Below are 25,069 nucleotides of genomic sequence, written 5' to 3' on the forward strand. Positions count from 1 at the left end.
TCAAGTTAGCACATAGAAATCTTTATCTTAAAATTAAATTATTGAAACAATCTGAACTTTTCCTCTGTCTTATATTTCAGTATTTTATAGCTTCTAATAAATTCCTAGCACATACTGAAAAGAACGTCCATCTTTCTTTCACCATTTTTAGACAAGTATTCTGAGTTGGTTCTGCTTCTGAGTGCTATCATGATATGCAACATATACTGTCACACCCTGATGTCTTGTTAAAACAGTAATGAAAGCTGAAAGCAGTATATTGGTGATAACATATTATCAGTTTACTCAGGGCACACGTCAAAAAATACTAAAATAAAGCTGAGCAGGGAGGCTGCCATGGGAATCTCAATTCTGGAGCACTCATGTGTGAAGGTGCCCTACTGCAGAGTATCACTCTCACAACATCCACCACACCTCAGCCTGGCCTTCTGGCAAAGCCCCACTGCTGAGTCTGGGCAGGGGCACTGAACAACAGATAAATAAAATGCAAATGGCTTGAATCACTCCACAAAAAGACTCAGGCCATGACTGAGGCAGCACTGAGTGACAGGTTTGAAAGCAGACAACCATCCATCAAATTTGGTTTGTGTGTGGTCAGAGGTCTTGGTAGTTTCACTCCTCTTGTTTGTACACGGGAGCTACTGATTTATTTATTTTTACCTCAATGCATTTTTCATGCTTGAAGTGCTATTTACTATTTCTCCAGAGCATATATATATGACCAACTAACCAGAGGTTTAGGTATTTCCAGGACATGCTCTGAGAGAATATTCTGAGGAGGGTAGAGAAGGGTTGCCAGTCACCAACACTGATATAACTTTACAGAGTGAAAAATATCAGACTACTCCTCACCTCCCTTTGTATATACTCAAATACTAAGCCTAATTCCTGTACAGAAATGAAAGAAACATTAATATTTAAAACTTCCTTTCCTTTGTGCTATAATAAATAGGCTATTTTAACTACTTTAAACTTTGCCCTGTGATTTCATAAGCATGGACCTTCCTTGCATAAAATAATGCAAACCAGCTGTGAAGAAGACCTGGCAATCATACATATTATAGAACAGATGAAGATCAACAGGAAAAACCAGTGCTTGGATATAAGAAAGTAGGACAAACATTTGAAAACACACAGAAGAAACACACTGAGTGCCTGCCATTTGCAAGCCCTCCACAGCCACTCATCAATGCAGTATCCCAGCTGCTGAGCTTGGAAGGCACCTCTGAAGGTCATCCAGCCCAACCTCCTGTTCAGAGGAGACCATCTTCAAGGTGAGGTCAGGTTGTTCACCGCTGAGTTTTCAAAACTACCTGGGTGAAGAAGCTGCAACCTCTCCCCGCACTCAACACCACTCTGTGAGGAGTTTTTACTGTAGCAATTATGATGCAATATTCTTAGCTAGCAAAAAAACTTGTTCTGATACATGAACTGCTATGATCTCAAGCAATTAAGTCATATTTCACCACAATCTCCACAGGCTCTAGCCTGTGGAAACTACTGAACAAATAGCAAAACTATTTTTGGTTTGGAAGGTACAGGCTATTCCTTCTTTTCCTATCTGACCTAGAAAATCAGAAGTATAATCAAAAGATGCTATCATGATATTCTTGCAAAAGAACAACCATGCGTGTCACTTGAATCACAAACATTGTGTATTTTCCATGTTCTAGTTTGCAAGATGGCTGAACAGCTGAAAATGAAAGGTAAGTTACATTTTACATTGTTTCATTCTTTTAACTTATCACTTTCCTTGGCTCTATTTCTTTCAAAAATGAGTCTGCACATCCATGCAAAGTGTCTCAGAGGATTAAACAAAACGGCATCCCAATACGAGGGATCTCAATTTAGCAAGTCTGCCGGACTGTCCTGTCGTGAAAAGGGTTCTAACATATACTCCCTCCTGCTCAGTGTAACAAACTTCTAGATTCTAAATAAAGGACAGATTTGGAAAGTAATTGCATCAGCATTAAGAGGTTAGAATAGTAATATTTATAAATAATAACATAGTATTAACATAGTTCAGAATGCCCAAGAAGCCAGGGACTGACACTTTTAGTAACTATCCAATAATAGGCTGAGTACAATTAACATTTAGCCAAACACATATTTCACCAGATGAGAGAAAAAAAAACCCACATCTTTTAAAGGGAGTAAATTTTATCAGTAAAAAAAAGACAGCAGAGAAAATAAGTCAGTGCAATTAAGGAAAGCTGATTTTTATGTGACACTACGTTCAACTATTACTTTTTTGAAACTTTACAGAATTCCTTTGAATCATGACATATGGGTTGGCAAAACAGCTTTAAGATTCAGCCTGAGGCAGCAGTAAAAATAAAATGTTTGTATTTTGACTTAACACTTGCTAGCTACAGCTCTCAGTAATTACTTCCTAATCTGACTGGGCTACCAAAATACAGTATAAAGTCATCTGAAGTGCAAGAAATCAAAAGCATCTTTTAGAAATCAAAAGACCTCTTAAGCTTTGAAAGCCTGTGTCACAAGACAACATATAAGAGAAATGCTGTCCAAGCTAGCCATGAGTATTCTGCATTTCGAATTCCAATTCAGGTTCCTGTACATTTTCTCTTTTCTCTCATGCACCCCTAGACAAAGCTATTGCATTCACCTGTGAAGTTAACCCCCAGCTGTGATCTGTATTTCTAGACAAGGCTTTTAGTAGAAGCAGATAAAGAACAGGAAAGATCAAAAGATGATCAGATGATCACAGAACAAAGTATACTTTAATCTCTTCCTCTGCTGTTTAGGGGAAATCCATGATTGAGGTACATATGACAGCCCTATGTGGAGGAAGTGGATGAACATTACGAAATTTTTATTTTTTTTAACTTCTGGCTCTGTTTATAAAGGAAAAGCTCTATCTACCACAGAAGAAATATACTCAGACAAAATATTCCCGGAAATGCCATTAAAATAATAATATTTGAAACTAAAGGTAGTTTCCTCTTTCGAAATGGTTTTATATGTGCTTTGAAGAGAGAACTAGGAAAAAAACCAGCTTACATTTGCATTTCAAATACTCTGTTTTGACTGGGCAACAGTACATTTGAACCAGCCATGACAAATCCTAACAAGGATCAACAAGGTTAAGGCAGATGGCATATCCCAGTCATTCTGACCCAAGCACATAGTCCTAGAAAATGATGTCTCATCCTCTGGTGACCTAGTCTAGAGTCCCCTTTTCCTCCCAAGGTGTGCCTTCAAGAAAAATCTGCTGCATGATTTATCAGGAACAACTTGCTTATAAATTATAGCGACTTAACAAAGTCACTGCATCTTCGAAATCACCAAGTAGGAATCAAAAAATTAGTGCAGTATTTTTGTCAGCTTTTTTTTTTGTTTCTTAAACCACGACCTATCAATCAATGCTACTCTTTTCCTTTTTGTTAGTCAAAGAAATCCTCAGCTTCAAATCTAACAAAATTACAAGTCTATCAGAAAAGCAGAAGATATTCTTCAAATCAGAGTCTACCTATCTACACTGCTGTCTGCCAAGTACATGAAGAGTATTTCTGCATTGCCAATTCCTGACAGTGCATCTGTGCTGTCTCTTAATGAATCCAGCCTTGAAATCTCAGCAGAGGTAAAAAAATATGACAGGTAGTACCTCATATTATACAATTAGAAGAAAGTATGTGAAGGCAAAGGTGTCAGAGACCAGCAAAAAAAAAAAAAAAAGAAAAAACTCAAAGCACTTCAAGAAGCTTATTATGAATAATTACTGCAAAACTGCCTTCTCAAGAATACCCACAAAATGCTACTTAATTAATTTTAAAATGCAGCTCATCTTTCACAAAAATAATCCTCCCAGGAAATTCTGAACACAGCAGAGTTTAGAGGAATCTGATAAATGAAGCAGAATGCAACTCCAAGTATGGCTCAGCACTTTTTAAACTCAACACTGAAATGAAGTGCTGTGAAACTAGAAAAGCAGAGTATCTCACTTCCACATGAAATTCTTTCCACTCTAACTAAATTAAGTTTTCTAAAATGAGATACAAAACTCTAAAAAAAAAAAAAAAAATCAAAAAATCTATCTGTCCTGTCTGTGATGGAAATTAACTCACTCTCATAAAACATTTCCTGCTCTTCCATTTTAACCCATTGAACACAGCATACTATGAACACAGGTAAGAAAGAAATACTTTACACTACCTTAAATACTAATCAAACTCTAGATGTGACATCATCAGAATATTTTATTTAACACTAAACTGCATGGAAGACATTTTTTCATGCACAGAATTCAACCTCTCATTAATCCTAAGTGAAATTTTCCACCCTTTCACATAATGTCTTCAGCTTTGTCTGAATCCATTGCTTCTTATTCAGGAAGGAAAAGGAAAAATGAGAGTAACAGTAACCCTCTTTTCATTTGCCTATATTTTATTATTTATCAGAATGTGAGTGAAAGAAAAACATTGTCCACTTATTTAATGAAGCAATAGCAGGTTTAACTTCAGTGATCTCAATGCCTACACTGTACACTTCACTGTTTACATTGTATTATCTATGACCAACATCTTGGAGTTCAGGAAAAATGTGGGTGTTTTGTTAAGATTTTTCTATTAGGTGAAAAAAAAACCAAACCACATTTGTAAATAGAATCTGGAAGAAAAAAAAAAACCAAAAAAAAATTAAAAACCCTCTAAACCACTTGTGTTAGAATTTCTAGGTACACTAAAATACATTCCAGTTTCTACATCTCTAGTAAAAAAAGTATTACTGAAGTTGAGTTCTCAGGAGAGTGTCACAGACCCTTTATCCAGACTTGTCACAGTATTAATAATCACAACTTCACATTCACTGCTATCTAAAGCATTTCTTACTTTTATTAAGGTGTTCCTGGAAGAAGTTGTTTTCCCAAGCTGAAGATTTAGATCCACAAAACACGCTTCCCAGCAATGTAAGAAAGGCAGGAGCATGTTGCTTCTTCTTGCAGTAAACAGAGACTTTAGGAATGTGCTACTGAAAGCCAAGTCCATGTAAGACAAAAATGCCTGTTGGTGTATGACAGTATTCATTATTCTAACTGTAAAGTCTCATTAAAGGACTCTTTCACCTGGAACGTGCACGCAATTTCCTAGTTTCTCCCCCAGTTTCTATCTCTTCTTTGTGATTACTTTGCCAGGTAACAAACTATTTTATTATTTTGTCTTGCCAGCCTTAAGTGTTTTATTTGCTGTCGGCAGGTTTACACCAACTGCAGTTCTGGAGGGTTCAGATCAATAGATATCATTGACCTCTTGAGAACAAGCCACCTCTACAGCCCTGGGTCAGACTGGATACTACTAAGGACCAAAAAAACCCAGGTCCCTTTGAAGGTTTCTCTTGTACTGGATTAAGAGAATTAACAAAAGTAGATGAGGATGTTACCTTTCTATAACATACTTAATGTGGAGGTTGTAAGAGTAATTTATAAAATTTTTTACCAAATTTCACATCACTACCCAGAACCAAGCATTCATCACTGTTACCCAGCCAAAAAAACACAAGCAATAACAACCTTTCAAAGAAACTTCTGATAAAATTGTACGGTGCTGTTGCTGCTTCAGAAACACATTAAAACTGGTGCATTTCACACCATCCACAAGGCCTTAAAGAGATGTGTCTTCAGATTTGGAATATAAAGTTGACAGTTTTAGTTGAAAATTCTTCTTGCATGCTTATCGCCTGAGGGCTTCTCTAGTTAATATTAATGAAATCATGCTCACCTCTACCAAAAAAATACTTAATAAAGCATTTCTGTTTAATGTATTAATGGCAATCAAACATTTATACATGCATTCTTATTTTTGAAAATTCAAACCTGAAAGCCTCCAGGTGTTACACTAGAAACTAAATGAGAATACCCAGAGATTCCTTGGAGAATTTATGCTCATAAAGACTTATCTGCTTGCATTATAAAGATTCACACAGGCACAGTCTAGATATGCAGAATGCAAAGAATAATTTACAACTGGAGCAAATGCCAGACTTAAAAGTATACACTCACTGATAGAGCAAGGGGCTTAAATCCTAAGGTTAGAGCTTATAGGATGTTGCTCTACTAATGACACTTCAGAGGAAAGTGCTGATTCCCCACTTTTTGCAAATAACTTGTATCTAGGCAATGAAGCTTCCAATATTACAGCAGTGGTTTGGATATTTTTCCCCACCAATTCACAGAATTGCTACATGATTTTAGCACTTTGTTTCTCCCTAAACTGTAAAATAAGCAGAACATTGCTTACCTTTTATAGCATCCCTGGCCTGACGTATTCTACATTAGTAGGAAGTATTATTTTTAGACTCTTCTAGCAAAATTTGTCACCACTCTAAACCCTCCTAGAAGCCTGGATAAAAAGAAATCACTTGCCCACACTTCTTAAGTGTCATAAGAGACTCTTTTTTTTCCCGTGATACTTTCCAACTAAACTTTACACCAATGTTTTTCTATCTTAGGAAGCAATTTCAGGATCTGAAAAGACTAGGTGTAACATTAAAGACAAATCTACATCTCTGTATATAAGGAGAACTACCACCTTAACATTATAAATGCTTCTATGAAGAATCCTTTCTGCAGCCTGCTTCACATTGTTTTGGAAGTTCTTTTATGACTGCCTTTAGAAGATCCCAATGGATTGTCAAATTTAATTCAATTCAGAACATATATAAAAGCACTTCCTACAATACAGCATAAAGTCACAAAACACAATAAAAATATTGTAATGTGGATCCATCAAGCCAGGCACAAAACAGCTCCTGGGATTCTTTTCCATCATTATACAGCATCTACAATACACTAGTGGGTAGGCAAGAGGAAAAAAAAGGGGGCAAAAAAGGTAACTCCAAAGCATCTGCTAAGCATGATTCCTGCTTCCTCTATGTATCTGCTAAATTTACAAGCAATTATTTTGAGGCCAAGAGCAGCAAATTCTTAGTGTTATCTCAGAATAGTGAGTTCTACGGGTTACAAAAGTGCCATGGTGTCAAAAAGTGGGTTTTCTTTGTTTTGGGGCTTTTAAAAATAATTTTCCAATTTTCAAGACACTTATTCAGGAGAAAAAAAGAAATCATTAAACTAGGTATATGTTTATACCTGCATACTCACAACTGCATTTTTATCTATATAGTTTTAGTACTTTGCTAATTTATCCTCCTGGGTATTGACTGCACCAGAGTTGTACTTATTTGCTGACAGCTGCGCTGGTGATAGCTGTGATTAGTTACAGTGAAGGCTATTCCATTTTGGAACAAGGATAGGTTTGTTATCAATCCAAACAGCCTCTGAGTCTCAGTGAAAAAAGGGACTTCATCAGTGCACTTACACAAGAGAGAGAGCCGACAACAGCTGTAATTAAGGCAAATCCACAGCATCTTAAGTTCAGCTGAGAGAGGACAATCCTAACTTTTTCTCACTTCCCACAAAAAAATTTTACCTCTTTAGTGATATGTCATCACCCAGTTTTTTACAACCATCCCCAGACAATTTTTTTTAAAAAGTGGCCTAAGCTGAATGTAATAGGCACATAAGAGATCGTCTCTATTAGTACAAACTTTTTGTACTCATATACTATCCTTAATATAGCCCCCTTTTTTCTCTCATCTGCTCAGTTTTGACCAGTAATTTCAATCAAGCCCTCCGCTACCACAATCAAGTTTTACTTTGATGCACAACGCAAAAATCAACAACACAGATGCCAGGAGTATATATTGTAAAAATCTATCTTTCATGATACCAGCGGTGCAATGCTGAATTGCTGGAAGGACTGCACATGAAAATTCAGACCAAGGTCATCAAAATAAATGCTCATTCTCACAAAAGGTTGTATTACATTTTTGACGTAAGGAGGAAATATTATGTGCATGACTGGAACTAAAACCAAAGGAAAACAGATTTCCAAGCACCTACTTCAAGGCAGTAATAAGACTTCTCAGGTAAAACGTTCTCTTCTACCCAAATATTAGGAGAAGACAATTAAAAAAAAAAAAAAAAAAAAATCACAATATCCTTAATAAATGTAGCAGCAATTTGCCTCCTAACCAGCAGCTAGCAAGCTTATGAAGTTTGGATCGAGTACAGCCCAGTTCAGCCATGCACTCAAACACAAGGCAAAAGAAACCTTTGAGAGAAAGTATATCAAACTGTAATTCCAAATAAATCTCCTTCAGAGTGTATCCAATGCTATTAATTTTCATGCTTGACAAATGTGAGAATTTTCCCAGCAGCCAAAAAAATCCTTACCTTAAAAAGAAAAGTAAGAATTTTACCATGTCAGAGCCCCAGAAAGCAGTGGCAGTGCCACCAAAGAACATGCCATATATGTGAATACAGTTTCAGGCAACAAACAAGTCAAGTTACAAGCATAAGAAGTTTAAAGACGAATGTCCAAACTCACAGTAACACGATTCCATGAAATGTATGTATTTTATTAGGATCTAACCTTTAGAAAAGGTTCACCTTAAGAACAGGTGACAGGACCCTTTCCCATTTAAATACCTCTTCAGTATCAGAGCTGCTGCCTGAATGGCATAAAGGTTTAAACCCTTTACAGTTCTTGCCCAACCTTTGCTCTTACTCACTGCTTTTCCTAACCTCTTCACTAATTACTTGCTAACAGGTAAACTCTGCATCAGTCTGGAAATTTTATGTTCCTTCCCACATAACAATTCTCCTTCACAGACAACTGAAGAGACTATAATATTAAAAAGGGAATTGTTAGCTTAAAAAAAAGCTCTTGATTTCCAAAGTCCATGCAACAGCTTTCTTGATCAAATCTGTATACTTCTCTTCTCCCCACACTAACACCCTGCCCTCCCCCAAATTTGGAAGACTCTCTGATTGCTTACATTGCCTTTGTTTTATTTGAATCTCATTTGATCCGCAGCTTGAGAAGAAAGAAGAATAGGCTTTCTCAATGCTCTGATAGGGTTCTCTTTACTCTTGCCAATAAAGCGAGCTTTGCTACAGTTTGTCTGGTTTCTTTCTTTGCCCTGAAGAAAGAACAAGTTTGAGTTACAATTCAAAAACCCTGTAACAGGCTTCTCAGAATCTATCAAGTTACTTCCTTAGTTTCATTAGACTATCAAACTAATTCTTAATGATGACTTTAAAAAATAACCTAAACATATGATAAATAATGAACACTACACAAAACATATCAACATGAATTTTAAGACATTGTTTTCTTCTCCTCCACTATTGCTCACAAAGGACTCTCGACAAAATAGCATTCAAGGAGGACAAGCACAGTTAAAACCACAGCTAACGTATTTTGCTTTCACGCACACAAAAAACTTCTCCACCCAAATATATTGTGTGTCATTACAGACTGTACAAAATCTTCAAAGCAGCACCATTTTCCTGGAAAGTCTCATAAATTCCATTTGAAAACATCAGCCCAGTTCTGGGGAAGTAATTAAGAAACACTCTGCAGAGCGTTTCTTAAAAAAAACCATATTGTCACGATATTGCAAGAGGTCATTAGAAGCAAGCAACTTCATTTGGGGAAGTTTGTTTGATACTGGAATTTTTACAAGCACAGAGAAAAATAAGAAAATGGTCCAAAAGCATAATTAATACAAATCTTCATCAATCTCTATGTGCATTCCTAACCGTGACAGTGAAGTTCAGATGCAACAAATACTACCACAATGCCCAGGCCACCAGTACACGAAGTCTGAAGCCTTCACAGCCTCTCTCATCTTTACACGTCACGGCCAACTTTTTGTGAGCACACAGCAGTAACCTCACCTGGCCATGTACAACACAGAGCCAAAGCACATTACAGGAATTTCAGCTGCTCAACTCTTGCCAGTGAACTTTGCACCCACCTACCCCAGAGTCCAACAGTGCCCGTGAGCTGTGACCAAGCCGGGCGGCTATTCCGTGGTGCCAGGGCAGCGACGTTCCCGGGTGGCACTGAGCAGACCGGCACCGAGGGCCCAGCTTGGCAGCGTGCTCCCAGCTGTCATCCTGCACACAGTGCTGCGGACATGGATCAGCCTCAGCAGTTACACATAGCTGGCTACAGAAGGGCACACAGTCACAGAAATGCTTACCTGACTCTAAACGCGCTGGGCTTTCACTCCCATTGCCACAGCTCAAGTGTGGGACTTTGTAACATGAGACCAAGATAACATTTAGCCAGTCAGGAGGAATGCCACAAATTTCCATAGCTATAAAACAGGGGTTTTTGTGGCTGATTTTTTTTGATCTTAGTCACGTGCTACAATTCACCTTTGGTCCTCAGGAAGTGGAAAGGAAAGGCTACTGCTACCAACAAAGTAGCAGCAGTGCTACTTTGGACCATAATCATAATAAGTAATATGCTAATGAGTGGTTGCAGATTCTGACAAAATACACACAGGCCAAGGAAAGCCCAATCTGGCTCATTCTAGAAACACAATACCTGGAAAAGTAGCCCAGCACTGAGATTTATAGAAAACTCCAGGAATACATGCTTACTCATACAAAAAGGAAATCTGCAACTGTACACTTTCCCCACCAAAACAGTATATTAATTACAAGTCAGCCCATGATACTAGAGATATGCTGAAAGTAGTACAAATTTCTGTACTAAACATTTACATATTAACACAGCAAAAAACTGAAGTTCTAAAACTCTTAGCACCCATCCTGAGCTCAGACACCGATTATATCAATGACCCTGGGCCACTGTTCCTTCGTATACCTAGGTATAAATCCGAATTTAGTGCAGGGAGTTTTGCACTTTCAGCCTCTCCCTCCCCTCCCAAGACACAAAGAATTACGGCGCCTCCGAAGTTTCATTCTTACTGAACAAGTGCACTCCACAGCTGAACAGCAGCACTATGACAGTGCTATGCCCTTAAAAATCTGGCATGAAAAAAAAAATCCAAAAATATTGGTAAGACATAGAAAGGATTGGGGATTTAGCTCTTAAGATTAACATAAAAAGAGGAACATTCTCAGAACGCTGTTCTTGAAAATAATTCCGTATCATATTGCAAAACCAAAGTGAAAACTGACTACAAAAAAACATCTTTTAATACTAATGAAGTACACATAACTGTTTCTCAACTTGAATATACTAGATAATTCAGGGAAATTATTACAAAGAATTTCAATGAATTACAAGCAATAAAAAAGGCAATCAAAACTTTTACTTTCCAACAAGCACAGTTATTGTTGCATGCTACAACATACAGAAATTACTTCCATTATCATTTATATGTTAGGCAACAAAAAGTACCTTACCTTATTCTCCACACTCTGAGCACACAGGATTAAAAACAAAGTATTGGGCAGAAACTGCAGGTGTTTTGTACCAAGAAAAAAACCCAAACCACTGCATCAATAAGCTTAGTGGCTGTCCAGCATGCCATGCACACTCTAGGGACATTTAATGAAAACTTATCCACATCCCTTTTTTTTTTTTTGCAAGCTTCCAGACTTCCGAATTGGAAACCCAAAGGCAGCCGTTCATTACCTCCTTCAAAATGCAGATCTCAGCAACACCACACTGCAAGAGAAGCCACCACAGCTTAATTTTCCCTCCTAGTAATTCCCTCCCTGCCAACTACTGCACTGCAGTCTTTCTGAGGGCTGTGCAAAATGCAATCAGGGTAGGGCTGAAAGAGCCCGGCAAAGAAACACAGCTGCAAGAAAGTTCCTTCGAATCATCTCATGTCCCCCTAGTTGGGGGCTGAAAGGGATAAACTGCAGAGTTTGGTGGGATCTCTTAGGATTCTCTCTGCTGCTCCTCCTCTCATGTTCCTGCCTACCTTTTACTTCATTTTTCACAGGATAATCTGGGGAGAGTAATTTGTAGCAAAACTATAGGGAATGAGGAGAAAATAATAAACAGTTTTGTTACAATAAAGCTACCTTTTATTCTCATAACCATAATATTTTAAGAGATTAAAACCAAAAAGTCTTCTAACGTTTAGGATGTTTTGGTGTTTTCTCGGTTCAGGGAAGGGGAGATACTGGTGGATTTTTTTTGCTTTTGTTGCTTAAATTGGGGAGTTTAGTCAATTAACTACTTAGCACTTGGATGCATTCCCTATACAATTAAAACTGCCATGATTACACAACAGCAGCATTTCTGAGACAAGTGCCCAGCAGGGGCATTTGTAATTATTCCCCAAGTGTTCCACAACAGCAGCAAAAGAATACATCCAAATATTAAAGAAGCTTTCACAGAAGGGGTGGGGCTGGAAGGGACATCTGGAGACCATCCAGCCCAGCCCCTCTGTCCAGGCAGGGTCAAGCACAGCCACCCATCGGGTTTTGAGTATTTGCAGAGAGTGACTCTACCACCACTCCTGGGCAGCCTGTTGCAGTGTTTGAGTACACCCCCAGTCAAAACCTTTTCTTGTATTCAGACGGAATTTTATCTTTTTTTCTCTTAAATTATGCCCACTGCCTCTCTGGACACTAGAAGTCTGATTTATAATTTGAGTTACCTCCATTCCCCTCCACTCTCCACAGCTGCATTTAAGAGCAAAGGAAGCAACCACGAGCCCTCAGTGTCAATCAGCCAGTTGTTGGCTCATTTGAAACAATAGGCTCATCACTGCTTTCCACCCCTCCTTCCCTCTGCATCCTGCAGAGCCAGGCTCAAGGCCAGATCTTTTAGCTCATCACAGCTGCCTACCATCAGCAATCTATTATTCCTGGAGATCCAGGTCTTCCTTGGGGGAGCATCCTGCCCAGTCTCCTCTGGTTCAGCCTCACTGGAACATTAGGCAGGGCTGATCTCATGCTGGCAATGACATGGAAAGCTCAGAAACCTCCACAGCCCTTCAGCACACGCCCCCAGCTTCTGCAGCCCCCAGGAGAGGGGCAGCAGCCAGCAATCAGAGCATGTTATACGGGGATAAGCAGAAAGGAAATGGGATAGTTAAGACGTAGATGCGCCCTTTGGGGGTTTGGCTCAAAGCAGTGCAAAGGCTGGCTGGTTTTAGGGGCATGTTTCAAAGTTTTCCTCTCCTTTAAAAGGCCAATGTAATGGGCAACAAAGGTACAGACTCAGGTACAATGAACACAACTACTACCCACCCCCCCACCAACAGATGGGAGGAAGATTAATTTCTCAAAGCTGTGCACAAGTCCTTTGCTTACTCCTCGCAGGGGCTCCTGAATTCCCATGCACTAAAACAGTGATTTTACTATTTTTCTTCTAACATGGCTTAGTTAACTTTGCAGTTTCTGTAGTGGACAATATCTACCCAGTTTAGGCTCCCAAACAAAGTTTTAGTTAGTTTTATTTTAAACTTTTATCTCTTGAAAATAATTTACCACTAAAGGTCATCTTCAGCTTCAAATCCCCTCCTTGGTTTGCAGACCACGACATACAACATTTTAAAAACATGATCACAAATTTGAAAAGGGGAAAGAGAGGCCTGTTGGCTTTGAAACAGAAAAAAAGATCAGAAAAGCTATCAAAGACTTTCTGCGTGTCTTAGAGCACTTCTGTATATTTCTATTCTCCTTTGTTGGGGAACAGATCCCCTTTCTCTAATCTTACCTGGACACCTACCAAGTTCCCATCTCTTCATATGTATTACCTTGTATAATAGGACTCCAGTCTTAAGCTGGGAACTGTCAAAAATGCAAAAATAACTAGAAATAAGGAACAATAAAACAATTACAGCTTGGCAAAGTTGTGGAGAAGAAGGACCAAGAATATCCCTTTCCCCTAAAAACCTAATATACATAGTAAAATAAGGTCTTTAATTATTTTTTTTTGTTTCTGCAGTTAGTCTAAGACTAGCACCTTAACACTTCTTAACCTTAACACCCTCAGGACAGTGAAAATTACTTCAGGACAGCCATGTGTAGCCTAGTTGCTTTCTGGCAGGCATTTACTCACCAGCACAGAGGCACACAGCATTTCTTAGGAAAACACCACCAAACACCTAGCACCAACTTAGAAGACGTGGCCAAGGAAAAAAAAACATCTTACAGAAAGATAGCAAGTCTGCTTCATAAATTATTCATGGTCCTGTGTGGGAGGGTAAAAGAGAAAGAGAAAAGGCCAAGAGAGTGTCCAATTATTCCAGCACACTACTTCCTTTTCCTGCACCCTTCAGATGTTGCTTCTAGATCACAACCTAAAAAGGACTTGTTATACTGTTATGTGAACCTACAAAAATAACTTATTGTGACAAGAACATGAACTTCTGTATATAAACAGCATCATTAATTCACATAATTTATTACCGAAATGAAGTTCTTGGTCACAGTGCTTAACATACGGTCTAGTAATAGTGTAGCAAAAAAGCTTAATTTTTATCCCTTTCCACAGAGAATTCTGAAAGAGCCTCTCTACCTTCCAGCTTTATAAAGCTGTACCTGTTCGGAGGAAAAAGCCACAGAATAGTCCCAGAGCATCACCTGCTGCTCCTCTCCAAAGACACAACCCCCATCACTCACCTGAAGGACTGATGAATTTCCTATGTTCATGTCAAGAAGTTGAAAGGAGCACGTTTCACTTCTTTTATCCGTTCCTAATTTAAAGCTTAAACTGAAGGCAAACAGGACTAACTTTTTTTTAAGGAGCATAATTTCTTTTTAAACTCCAGAAAAAGTAGAGTGAAACAAGGAAGGAAAGCACAACCTCAAACACATTTAAGGTACTGTTCTAAAGGATTAAGGACACTTTCTCCTCTTGCAACTAAGGTTAAATGCAGTTTTCCAAATTAGGCTGTGGCTGACTGAGGAAGCTGGTTACCACCTATGAGTTCTAATCATATTTTTAATCTATTTGAAATCAAACATCTGAGGGAAATATTTTTTTGTGAAATAGAGATAATAATTTGCTTACCTTCCTTGCAAATACAACTGATGAAACAAAAAACCAAGCCTCCATATACTATCATGCAACTTAAGTCCATCAGGCAGAATGCAGAACTTGCCAGATAGTCCATTCTGATTGTGTGCAAGACACACGAGATAGAACAATGCTACAAGAGGGTTTTTATTCATAGAAATGAGAATGAAACTTGTTTTAACTTTTGAGGTATCACCCTCATTCATAACTAAACCGAGCCCAGGCACTGAAGATGATTTGTTAAATTAATACCATCAACTTAAAGATGTGAAAACACAAGGGAGAGCAAGGTACTTCACAGTGTCATGCAATGATACTAATACTAAAAAAAAAAAAAAACTCCACCAAGAAAAAAACCCCAACTCACACAACTGTCATGAGGTTTCTCAACGTACACATTAAAAGCATACACAGCAGAAGGATTGTTCCTACGTACCTGTTTACATGAAAAAAATTCACAACACAAACCCCAGTGACACACAAGACTGCAGTCTGTGCTTCCAACAGATTAATATATTGTTTCCCACTGCTGAGAGCTGGTCTTGATTCAGTTAAAGCCTAAGCACTTAGGCTTTCCTGCCGGGAAACAAACAAGTCAAGTCGGTTTCAAGCATCTCCTATTAATATACAGAAACAGTTCTCACAAGACTGAAGGCAGAAAAGAGAAATAGTAGGTAAAGGCTGCACCAAACCCTTACAAACTATAGCAAATCAAAAAGCTGCACTGAGACTTACTAGTTCACTAGAAAACTCATTGCAAAAGTCTGTGTACTTCATGGAGGAAGTCACCACCACCATCACTTAGTGAGTCAAGCATATCTACAAGAATGTTTTACATAATGGGAAAATTTTTATTGGCCAGAGATTCACAGTGTTCTTAAATTTCCAGAAACTGCAGATGTAAAGATACTTCTGTTAACCCAAACCAAAACCAAGAAAAGAAACTATCTGAGACGCACGCTCCATTTCACAACACGGCTCTAATTTTACTGGCTACTGTTCTTCAACCTACTCAGCACAGGAAAGACTTACACTCTGGTATTAAAGGATGGAAATGTGAACACTGGAAACAGAGGTAGCTTTTAGACTACCACCAAATGGTATTAAAACATAAAATTTTGGTTAGCACATTGTTGCCATTTCTGAGCTGTGACACTAAGAACTGAAGTAGTTAAAGGAAGCAGTATTATTCTTGTAGAGAATTAGTGAGCCAGTCAGAATGTATTTACAAGAAAGCATGATCCCATCTTAGTTCTTCCATTTTCACTTTACTTTTAAAAGCTAGTAAGAGAGCCAAGAATCATTAGTCAGTAATGAACTGAACAGTATTCCTTCCTCCTTTTAACAAGGAAAATATTCTGCAATACAACTACAATATAAAATCCAGTTTACTCCAACACAGTAAAGTAGCCTGAATGAAGGAATCTTTCCTCAGTTTTCAGAGGACTGATAACAGTTTAAGGATTGTATTTAAAAACCAAAGAGTAAGTTTAAAACATTGCACAGGTTATATTATTCCTCTTAATCTGCTAAAAATTACCAATTTAAAAATGCAGATGATATTTTAGTTGCTGTTTTTAAAATATTTGTAATGATACTTAAGAGTAAGCCTTTTCATCACATAACTTTCTGAAAGTTGGAAATTCAGTAAATATTTTCAATTAGTGTCATGGATCACAAATGCACAAATATCAGGATTAGAGTACTAAAAGACACTTTAAATTATGAAGCTGATCATAAACTAAAGCCTACTATGTGAAGTGTCAAAAGCACAGAGACCACATTTGTTTTAGTACTGAAGTAGTATAATTCTATTACCATGATAGTACAATACAACTTTTCTAGAAGGCCACAAAGCATTCAGGGGGACATGCATGATCAGAAGCTTAAATTCAGACAGTTAAGTTCATATTCAGCCAACCCTTAGTGCTGGTGCTCCATAACACAATATATGAACAACTGTTTCTGTAGTCCTTATTAATTGCTTTTGGTGATGCAACTCCTTTCTAAAGCATTCTGTCCTACTGAAACATTCTCATTTCCCACGAATGCCATCGACATCCCATCTCACTTTTCTTCTCACAGACAATTTACTTTACCTATGTATTTGCCAGCAAAAGCCACGTTGATGGTAACAGAAGAATGAATGAGAAAGGTCTTCTGACTCAAGTAACTATATGCTTCTTTTAAACTGAAACCTAGTGATGGGGGCTGCCTCCACTGCACAACAGAAGCAACCTGTAATTACGGAAAAAGAGAAAAAAGCACATGCAGAATAGAAAACAAAAAGCATGTTTCTTTCTGTCACTTGCCAATGCACTCATTCCTCTGCAGGCCTAAATTCTATGCCTGGAACATACAGACCAAGACCAGCAATGCAGCTGCAGTACTCAAGTAAAAAGCAACATTTTTATGTCGTAATTACCAACGCAATCTCTTGGGTCCTCAGCACAGTTCCCAAGGTGTCCATCAATTCACGTGGAAAACAAACAGCACCACAGCTCTGTTTCCTTGGGACAGCTGAACACTGCTTCTCACCTTCAGCTAGACTCTTCTGGTCAGTCTTGACAGCGCTGTACTTACACAGACTTCACCCATGTTTATCCACATATGGATATAAGCCTTCACCCTCCATGAACTGGCAGGCTTCACTCCCCATTTGCCTTACCAAAAAACTACAACAGAAAAATACTGGCTTTGTGGTCTGCCTTAGGTCTTCCACTCAAATCTCAAGAGCAAGCACAGCTCTTCCTACAATGTTAAACATCTGGAAATCATGCTGGAGCAAGCTTAATCTGCTACTTTGCAAGATGGCCCTACAGAGCTCAGAACCCTTGGAGCTACTCTCGTAAGCTAAGGTCACACCATAAAACCCATTGCCTCGATTCAGATAGGAACATAACAGCAGAGAAGCTTCAGTAATTCTTTTCTAATGCTGTATCTCCACATGGTACAGGGAAGAATCTCAGTACAGTAATCTAAAACACAAAACTCACATTGCAAATTAGAAAAAAACCTCCAAACAAAACAAAACAATCACACAAGAAATAAAATACTAATAAAAAACCTAGACCAGAGATAAAGGATGAATCAGAAAAAGAAATCCTTGCAGCAGCGAACAGCCATGTTCCAGCCTATAGTCCAGCCCCTGATCTAGGCCTCTGGTGAATGAGAAAAAGGAGAAGATGAAAGCAGGCAGAACACCACTCCACACATGAAAGACTCCTATTACTGTAATGGAGACTTGTGTCTTTCTACAGTGCTCTGCCTGCAAAGTCCCCTGTATCAAATATTGGCTTCCCAGACTTCACACCTCCAGTCCAACTATCCACGAGTCTGAGTACACATTGGAGACAACCCTGAAGCCTTCTGTGTTTAGACAGCCACCAGAAACAACTACATATGGGCAAACTGCAGGCAGTGGTTACTGATTTAAAATGTGTAACTCTCCAACATCTATTTCCCCCATGCATTCCTCCCTCACTCGGTATCGGCAGTAGATCAGTTTTACCAGTTAACGTAATGCTGAAAATTCATCAGCCTGATTTCAATTCTCATACTGCCTGCTTTTCCGAAGTTCGTTAGTTTGGATCTTCTAACTAGTTCTGCCACAGTCATAGCAAAGCTGTAATACTGTCAAAGAGGACTGACTGACCACACTGGGTATCTGCAGAAAGAATGACCCCAGTCACCACTTATTCCAGTTAGTGAAAACAGATTAATACCCTCCATGAGCTTAGGACAAAAAAAGCTGAACTCTTCTTCTTCTTCTCTATTAATTTACAGCTGTTATGCATTAGCCTCTTTACTCTTGCAGTGAGTACCTGGATATGTAGGGTAGCAGTAGGAAATAGCACCTCCGAAGTCACTTGTATGTAAACATTAAAGCTTTCTTAAAAACATTTCTATTTACAGGAAAATGAGTAGAGACCAGAAGAACAGAAAGACTTCAGTTTAAGGAATGTGTCATATGGGTTCAGGGAGCTGTAATAGGGAACAAGGCCATACATAAACATTATTAAAACACTCACTAAATGCTCTTGTTTCTATTTCACTTAGTGTATGTAATACTTGGCAATAGGCTCTGATGCTTGAGCCCTGGTAACTGACTACTATACTAAGATATTGGTACATCTTTATTTGGTCTTCACACCTCTTCCTTGGAATTTACTATGCTTGCAGCAACAAAAAAAAACCCAAAAAACAAACAAAAAAAACCAACCAAACAAACAAACAAAAAAAAAAAAAAAAAAACCAAAAAAAAAAAAAAACCCACCAAAAAAAAAACCAACCAAACCCAAACCTAAAATCATGACTTGGCTTTGACAGTTCACTTGACATTGTCATACAACATAAAACTCGTGTTCAGTGGTGACAAACGCTATGTTTAACGGTACAACGTGAGTTCCAGTACTCTGCAGTTCTGGGCCCACTCTAAGTGGTGGAGATACATGATTTCATTTTGGTGTCAGTAACAGCACCAAGCCTGACACATTGCATTTAGTCTTAACATCAGGCTCTACCATTTCATTTAATAACTTGAGACAGGCATCCATATGTATTATCAAGAGCTTTCAGTATATCAGTAAATTCTTGCACAGGTGTGTGGGACATGTATTCCTTTCTCAAAAGATACCTGTGCAAAGAAAACCCTTCATTTATGCAAAATCTCATGTTTGATCTTTTATTTACTACTTTTTTTTTTAAAGAAACAGAAACATGTTTCACCATCCCACTCATTTTTGGTGGGGGTACTACAGCCCTGCTCTTATCACTCCCTAGGCCTCCCCTCATTACCTTCTTCACCTAAAAATAAACAAGGCACATCCTCAATACACTATAATATGTTATCACTTCTTCCCTGACTGTCCTGACTACAACCTCTCTGATCAACATGGTATCAGCATGGGATAATGCTGCTGGATGTCATTTTGCCTGAAGGATCAACAGTTATTCCTCAGTCTGGAATCCAAGCATAGCAAAATGCAGTGACAAATGCTGTTAATTGCCAAATCTTAGCCTGTAAACACAGTTAGTCTCCTAACCAGTTGAAAGTCAAGGTAGGAGGGAAGAGGTAAGGCAAAGTTTTGTTAATATTTAAGTATGTACCAAGAGAGTGCAGAATACTATTAGCCTTCTCTCTGTGCACTATCCTGGACAATGCCAGGTTCAAGGCTTCCTATTCAGGGTGACCAAGCACAACTTTCTTCCTTCCTGATTCATTTCCACCTTCGGCTTTGGCCTCACTCACCAAGCCAATCACATAACTGAGGAATGACAAGTTCTCATTTGATTTGAAGTTCTATGTCTGGATGACATCATAGCTGCTATCTTTTAATTGCCCCTTTAAGGGTTATTATTAGCAAGCTCTAAGTTATTATTAGCAAACTGATAAAAACACTAATGGCCAAGTTCTCTCACACAACAGCTTGTCCATTTTACCAGTTATCACACTGAGTTATTCCAAAATAGATTATTAAGACCAAGAAGAATTATCCCCCTGCCTATTACTTGAACCTGCTGTATTTTGAGGAACTAACAGCATCTGACAATCACACAAATCCTGGCCAAGGTTACAGTAAGCCAACAAAGAATTCTGCAAACTTCTCAATTTCTCTTTTTGAAAACAGAAAATTGCACGTGACATCCACTGGCTCTCACAACACTTCAACAGCTGGTAAACTCAGGTCAACTCCGTTAAGCTAGGTTTCCAGCTGCTAGATCTGAAATGATTTAAACTTCCCAATTCTAAGAAGTGGATTTTTGCCAAGCTACATCTTCAAAAGAAAGAAAAAGAGATTAGTCCTCAGCTTCTTATGAAAAAGTGCACCTCTTGCATTTCTTTCTCAGTGCTAATTAATGCCCCTAAACTTTTTTTGCTAGCTGGTTATAGCTACCTTGATTCTGTAAATCACACTAAAAATACTTCTACCTGTAATGAAAATAGAACCCATTGTGACTAGCTCTATTGCTCTTGGCCAACACCATTTCTAAAAATGAGGGTTTGGGTTTTTTTCTACTTACAGCCCTGTGGTGTGGGAGAATTCAAAGAGCTCAGCAACCTCATTCTGTCTTTGAAGCAATCCCACCAGCAAGGAGTACTTAACAAATTCACTTTTAATTTAGTTCATATCTCAGCTCTAACTACTGCAGAGAGAGTCAAGGGTCTAATCACAGGTGTTTAGTACTCCAGATGCCAAGTCACGTGTAGAACTGGCAGATAAAGAGTTTAGCCATATGGAAGATCACATACTTTCCAAGCATCAACTTCACACCACAGGGGAGGACCTACAGCATTTAAGATGGTACTCAGTGCTTCTGTGTGTAGCACCATCTTTGTTCCCTGAGGTTTTTCTGAAGTCACTAATCAGTCAGGCTTTAGGCAAAGATGCCATCATGATGTGCTTGTCAACACGGCTCTTTAAAATTAAATGCTAGTAGACAGCGTAAAAGAGATCACAGGAACTCAAAAGATTCACAAGAGGGTTTCTGCTGTAATGGTCAGTCTAATTAATTTCTGGATTTTAAAATCAAGTATTTCTTGAGACTGCATTTCTTTAATGCTACAGTACCCCTATCTACACAGAAGCAGGGTACGAACATAACTGAGTCAATACTTGAACAGATGAGAGCTACAACAGAGGCAGGTGCTAAAATCTAAATCACCCACACAAAAAGCATATGATTGACTCCTTCCATACCTTCCCATGGCGACAGTCTGTGTTTTTAGTATTCTATCTAATCACTTCAAACTGAAAAAAACCACATATCTTAGCAAGTATTCCTGCCTTTGGAAAGTTTTTTTAATAAAGAGAAGACCTTAAAAAGAAAAATACAGACATGGAAATAGTTCTAGGCAGAAGCCTGCTTCCACTAGGTATATAAATATTTCAATCCCAGCAGCACCACCTAATGGAGAGCTCACCATTTTTCCCCCTTCTTTAACATGACAAATATTTGAGTCTGGAGGTGTTAACAACTGGTACTTTAGCACATGGCCTAATTAATACTCTATAAAATCTGATTAGCTACAAGAGAAGCCAAACCCTTTCTTCATAGACAAGCAGGGTCCTTTTTTCTGCACACAACCACATTACATTCACATAGAAATTTATTAAGTACAACAAGACATTTGTTTAACCAGGAGATAAGATTTTAGGAAGATTTTAGTTAGAAATTTATTAAAAACCTCAAACAACAATAACTGTGCAGCAGTGCCAGCTACCTTAGGCATGTTTCAACCTGCCCTCAGAAAGCAAAACAGAGATGTCACTACCTCTAAAGTGTACAGAACACTGAAAAACCCCAATCTAAGATGAAGTCATGCATTCCCAGACATCATCATGTTGCAATTCTGCTAAAAAACACCCTATGGGAGATGGGCAGCCATTTATTGCAAGCATCAATAAAGTGTGTAGCATGATGCCTGTTGCAAACTTCCACCATTTATCTCTTGCCAACATACACGACAGAACTTATGTATAAATGGATCCATAAGAAGTAGGCTTTTTCCTCATTGCCTTTTGTTCTCTGCGTTCATTATAGAAATCACAACATTTTAAGTAAGGCTTCAACTACTTTGAACTTTTCCAATTAACTCAGCATATGGACACTCTTGTTCTGGAATAACTGCCTTTTTATGTACAGCTCAGAGACTTTTAAAGTCTGTCTGCCCTACCTCATCTCAAAACAGTCACCTAATATACTGAGAGTTCATATTAAAAAAAAAAACAACAAAACCAAAACCAAAAAGCACCACCAAAATCTTAGTAATGAATTCTGCAAAATTACAGCATCATACTTTGGCTATATGTACTAAAAGCTTTATTTACACAAACAGGAAAATTCCAAGCTTCTTCCTCATTTATTTTGAAAGAGTCTCCTCTGTAAAAATATATAGAATGCAGTGGGTAGATATTTATTTGCTTGTCCTAAATCTGTCTTTAAAAAGCAAATAGAAGTACACACAAAACCAACCAAACAAAAAAACCCCAACACAACAACAACAACAAAGCCCAAACATCAACCAAACCACACCAACTGCCAAAAGAGCAAATCCCCCAAAATTCCCTCAAAATCTTACTGGCTAAAATACTGAAATTTGCATGTCTAAAAATTCCTTTTCAAAACGAAAGTGCAGTTCTCAAGAATTTGCAAAAAGGAAAGAGGAGTAGGGGAAATGTATGGTGCCAGCTAGTGAAAAATATCTGATGAAATTCAATACACAAATTACAATAAACCTGTTTTATCTTCATAGAGATTGCAAGAGAATTATTCTGTTCATGCTCAAAACCACACAGCTACAAAAACCACCTGCCAAACAGGATAAGCAACACAACAGCAATATCTACTAGCTGAACTACAGCATAGGATTCATTGACATTTCCATCACATATTGACACCATGGGTGAGTAGTGAGATGTATTTGCTAATCTGAACTATAGCATGCTCAGGTTCTGTAGATAGAAACATGATTCAACTCCTGACAGAGAACAGGATATTACTGACTTCAAGTAATACTGCATGTCATTAATTTCAAATGAAGTTAGCACAAATGCTTTATCCCCCCTACCCGAAACACTGAATTTTAGAATGCAATGAAAATACTACTGCATCAAAGGGTTCCAACACTGCTGGAGATTGCACACATGCAACTCAGTAGTATTCATTGTTTTAGGTCTCCAACCTCCTCCTACTTGAACTGCCAGCTAAATGGTAGCATTTTGAGAGCATGGCATTTTACAACCACAAGCACTTTACCTTCACCTATTGAATACAGAACTGGTATCCTAATCAAGTTCAACCACAACAGACATAATGATAAAAACATTCCCAAGCACAACATCTTCTCGAGGATGTTGTGCTAAACAGAAAAGAGGACAGTGCAAAGGATGGAATAAGAGCAAGTGTAGAATCATAGACATATGTACTTCAAACAAGAGTAGGGCACACTGCACTGCATCTTTGGTGACCTGGAAGACAAGAGCATTTTAATTCACCTGGAGTGGGAGGTGGGGCAGAGAGGGAATCAGAGAAGCAGGTAGCTACAGAGAGGTCAAAGAAAAGTGGATTTTGCAGATAAAAATTACTTGCCAGAAGCATGAAAATAAGTACAATCCTGGAAACAGGTTATTTCAAGAGAAAAAAAGAGTGATATAAAAGGAAGTAAAGGGGAGAAGGCAGTTATTTCACTCAACTGCAAGGACGAAACCACCCTGGAATAAAAGTTGTCCCTTAGCAACTCTAAAATGACAAGAAATCCGGCTGAAAGCAGGTCAAAATAAGTCACTTCTAAGAATCAGAAGAACCAGCTGGAGAAATTAAGAGCATTTATACTGTTCAGACAAACAAGATGGAAGAGAAGCACAGCACGGACAAGAGCAATCCATTAGTAACTAAACAGCGTAAAATGCAGAAAGAGGAGTCACTTAGGATGGTTTACAGGAGATTAAACAAGAACAAGTTAAATGAAAATTATGAAGTTTTACTTCCTATGCAAAAATCAAGACTTACATCTGCGAATCATTAATTTACAAGCCTCAACACTCAAAGCAACCTACTCTCACAAGGCTCCTCTCTGTGTAAAGACACAGAGAGGGCACAGTCAATCTGGTACAGCACACAAGATCTTCATTATAAAAACCTCTAATAATTGTTCTAATTATCTCCCTCTCACATGTACAGAGATGAGCTTACAAAACAAAATCCATTCACAATTTGGTTTATGAGCTGAGCTTTGCTACTACAAAGTTATTTTAGGCACAATTATCATGTAAGCTGGCTCCATAAAATAAGTAAAAAAATGTTACTTTTCTAGAACATCCAAAGGAGAAAGCCAGGAACAAGTACAAGCAGCAGAACAGCTACCACTGAAAAAATTCTGTCCTGTACATTCAGCTTGACAGAGGCACTGCATGTTTGCTGTGGGCATCAATGGAAGAGTGAAGCAAGTGCTGTTTCCTGTCCCACAATGCTGACAGGGCAGGATGGCACAGCTCTGCAGAGGAGGCAGGACTGAATGCCTCCACACAGCACTTGTAATTCACTCACTTTATCAACAGATGACGCTTACTGCCCTGCTGGGTCTCAGCACCTCATCATTTTTATGTCCTCAGATCATAGGAAAGTACCGCTACTCCCATGTCATTACAGACCAGGAAAATGGTCTGTATATGGAGCAAGAAGCCAGACACAAAATAAGCCACTAGATGCACCAAAGTTATTTTTGGAACTCCCAGTCAGCTACC

General features: G+C 38.4%; 1 protein-coding gene across 14 annotated transcripts in view; it reads right to left on the bottom strand.

The window, feature by feature from the left end:
• Nucleotides 1-25,069, bottom strand: part of TRAF3 (TNF receptor associated factor 3) — a 70,000-nt gene that overhangs the window by 39,721 nt on the left and 5,210 nt on the right. For 3 of the 14 annotated variants that reach the window (XM_048306182.1, XM_048306181.1, XM_048306179.1), the window contains exons 1-3: nt 16,922-17,033; nt 9,842-15,398; nt 8,854-8,997 (exon numbers count right to left, since the gene is read on the bottom strand). The exons of 4 other annotated variants lie outside the window; for them this stretch is intronic. The gene's annotated coding sequence lies outside the window, so the exon portion shown is untranslated. Of the gene's footprint in view, nt 1-8,853; nt 8,998-9,837; nt 15,399-16,921; nt 17,037-25,069 lie in introns of those variants that run through there. 7 more of the 14 variants (XM_048306167.1, XM_048306173.1, XM_048306170.1 and 4 more) reach the window with 6 other exon arrangements.

The sequence above is a fragment of the Corvus hawaiiensis genome, chromosome 6, assembly GCF_020740725.1.
Source record: "Corvus hawaiiensis isolate bCorHaw1 chromosome 6, bCorHaw1.pri.cur, whole genome shotgun sequence".
Taxonomy (NCBI): Eukaryota; Metazoa; Chordata; class Aves; order Passeriformes; family Corvidae; genus Corvus; species Corvus hawaiiensis.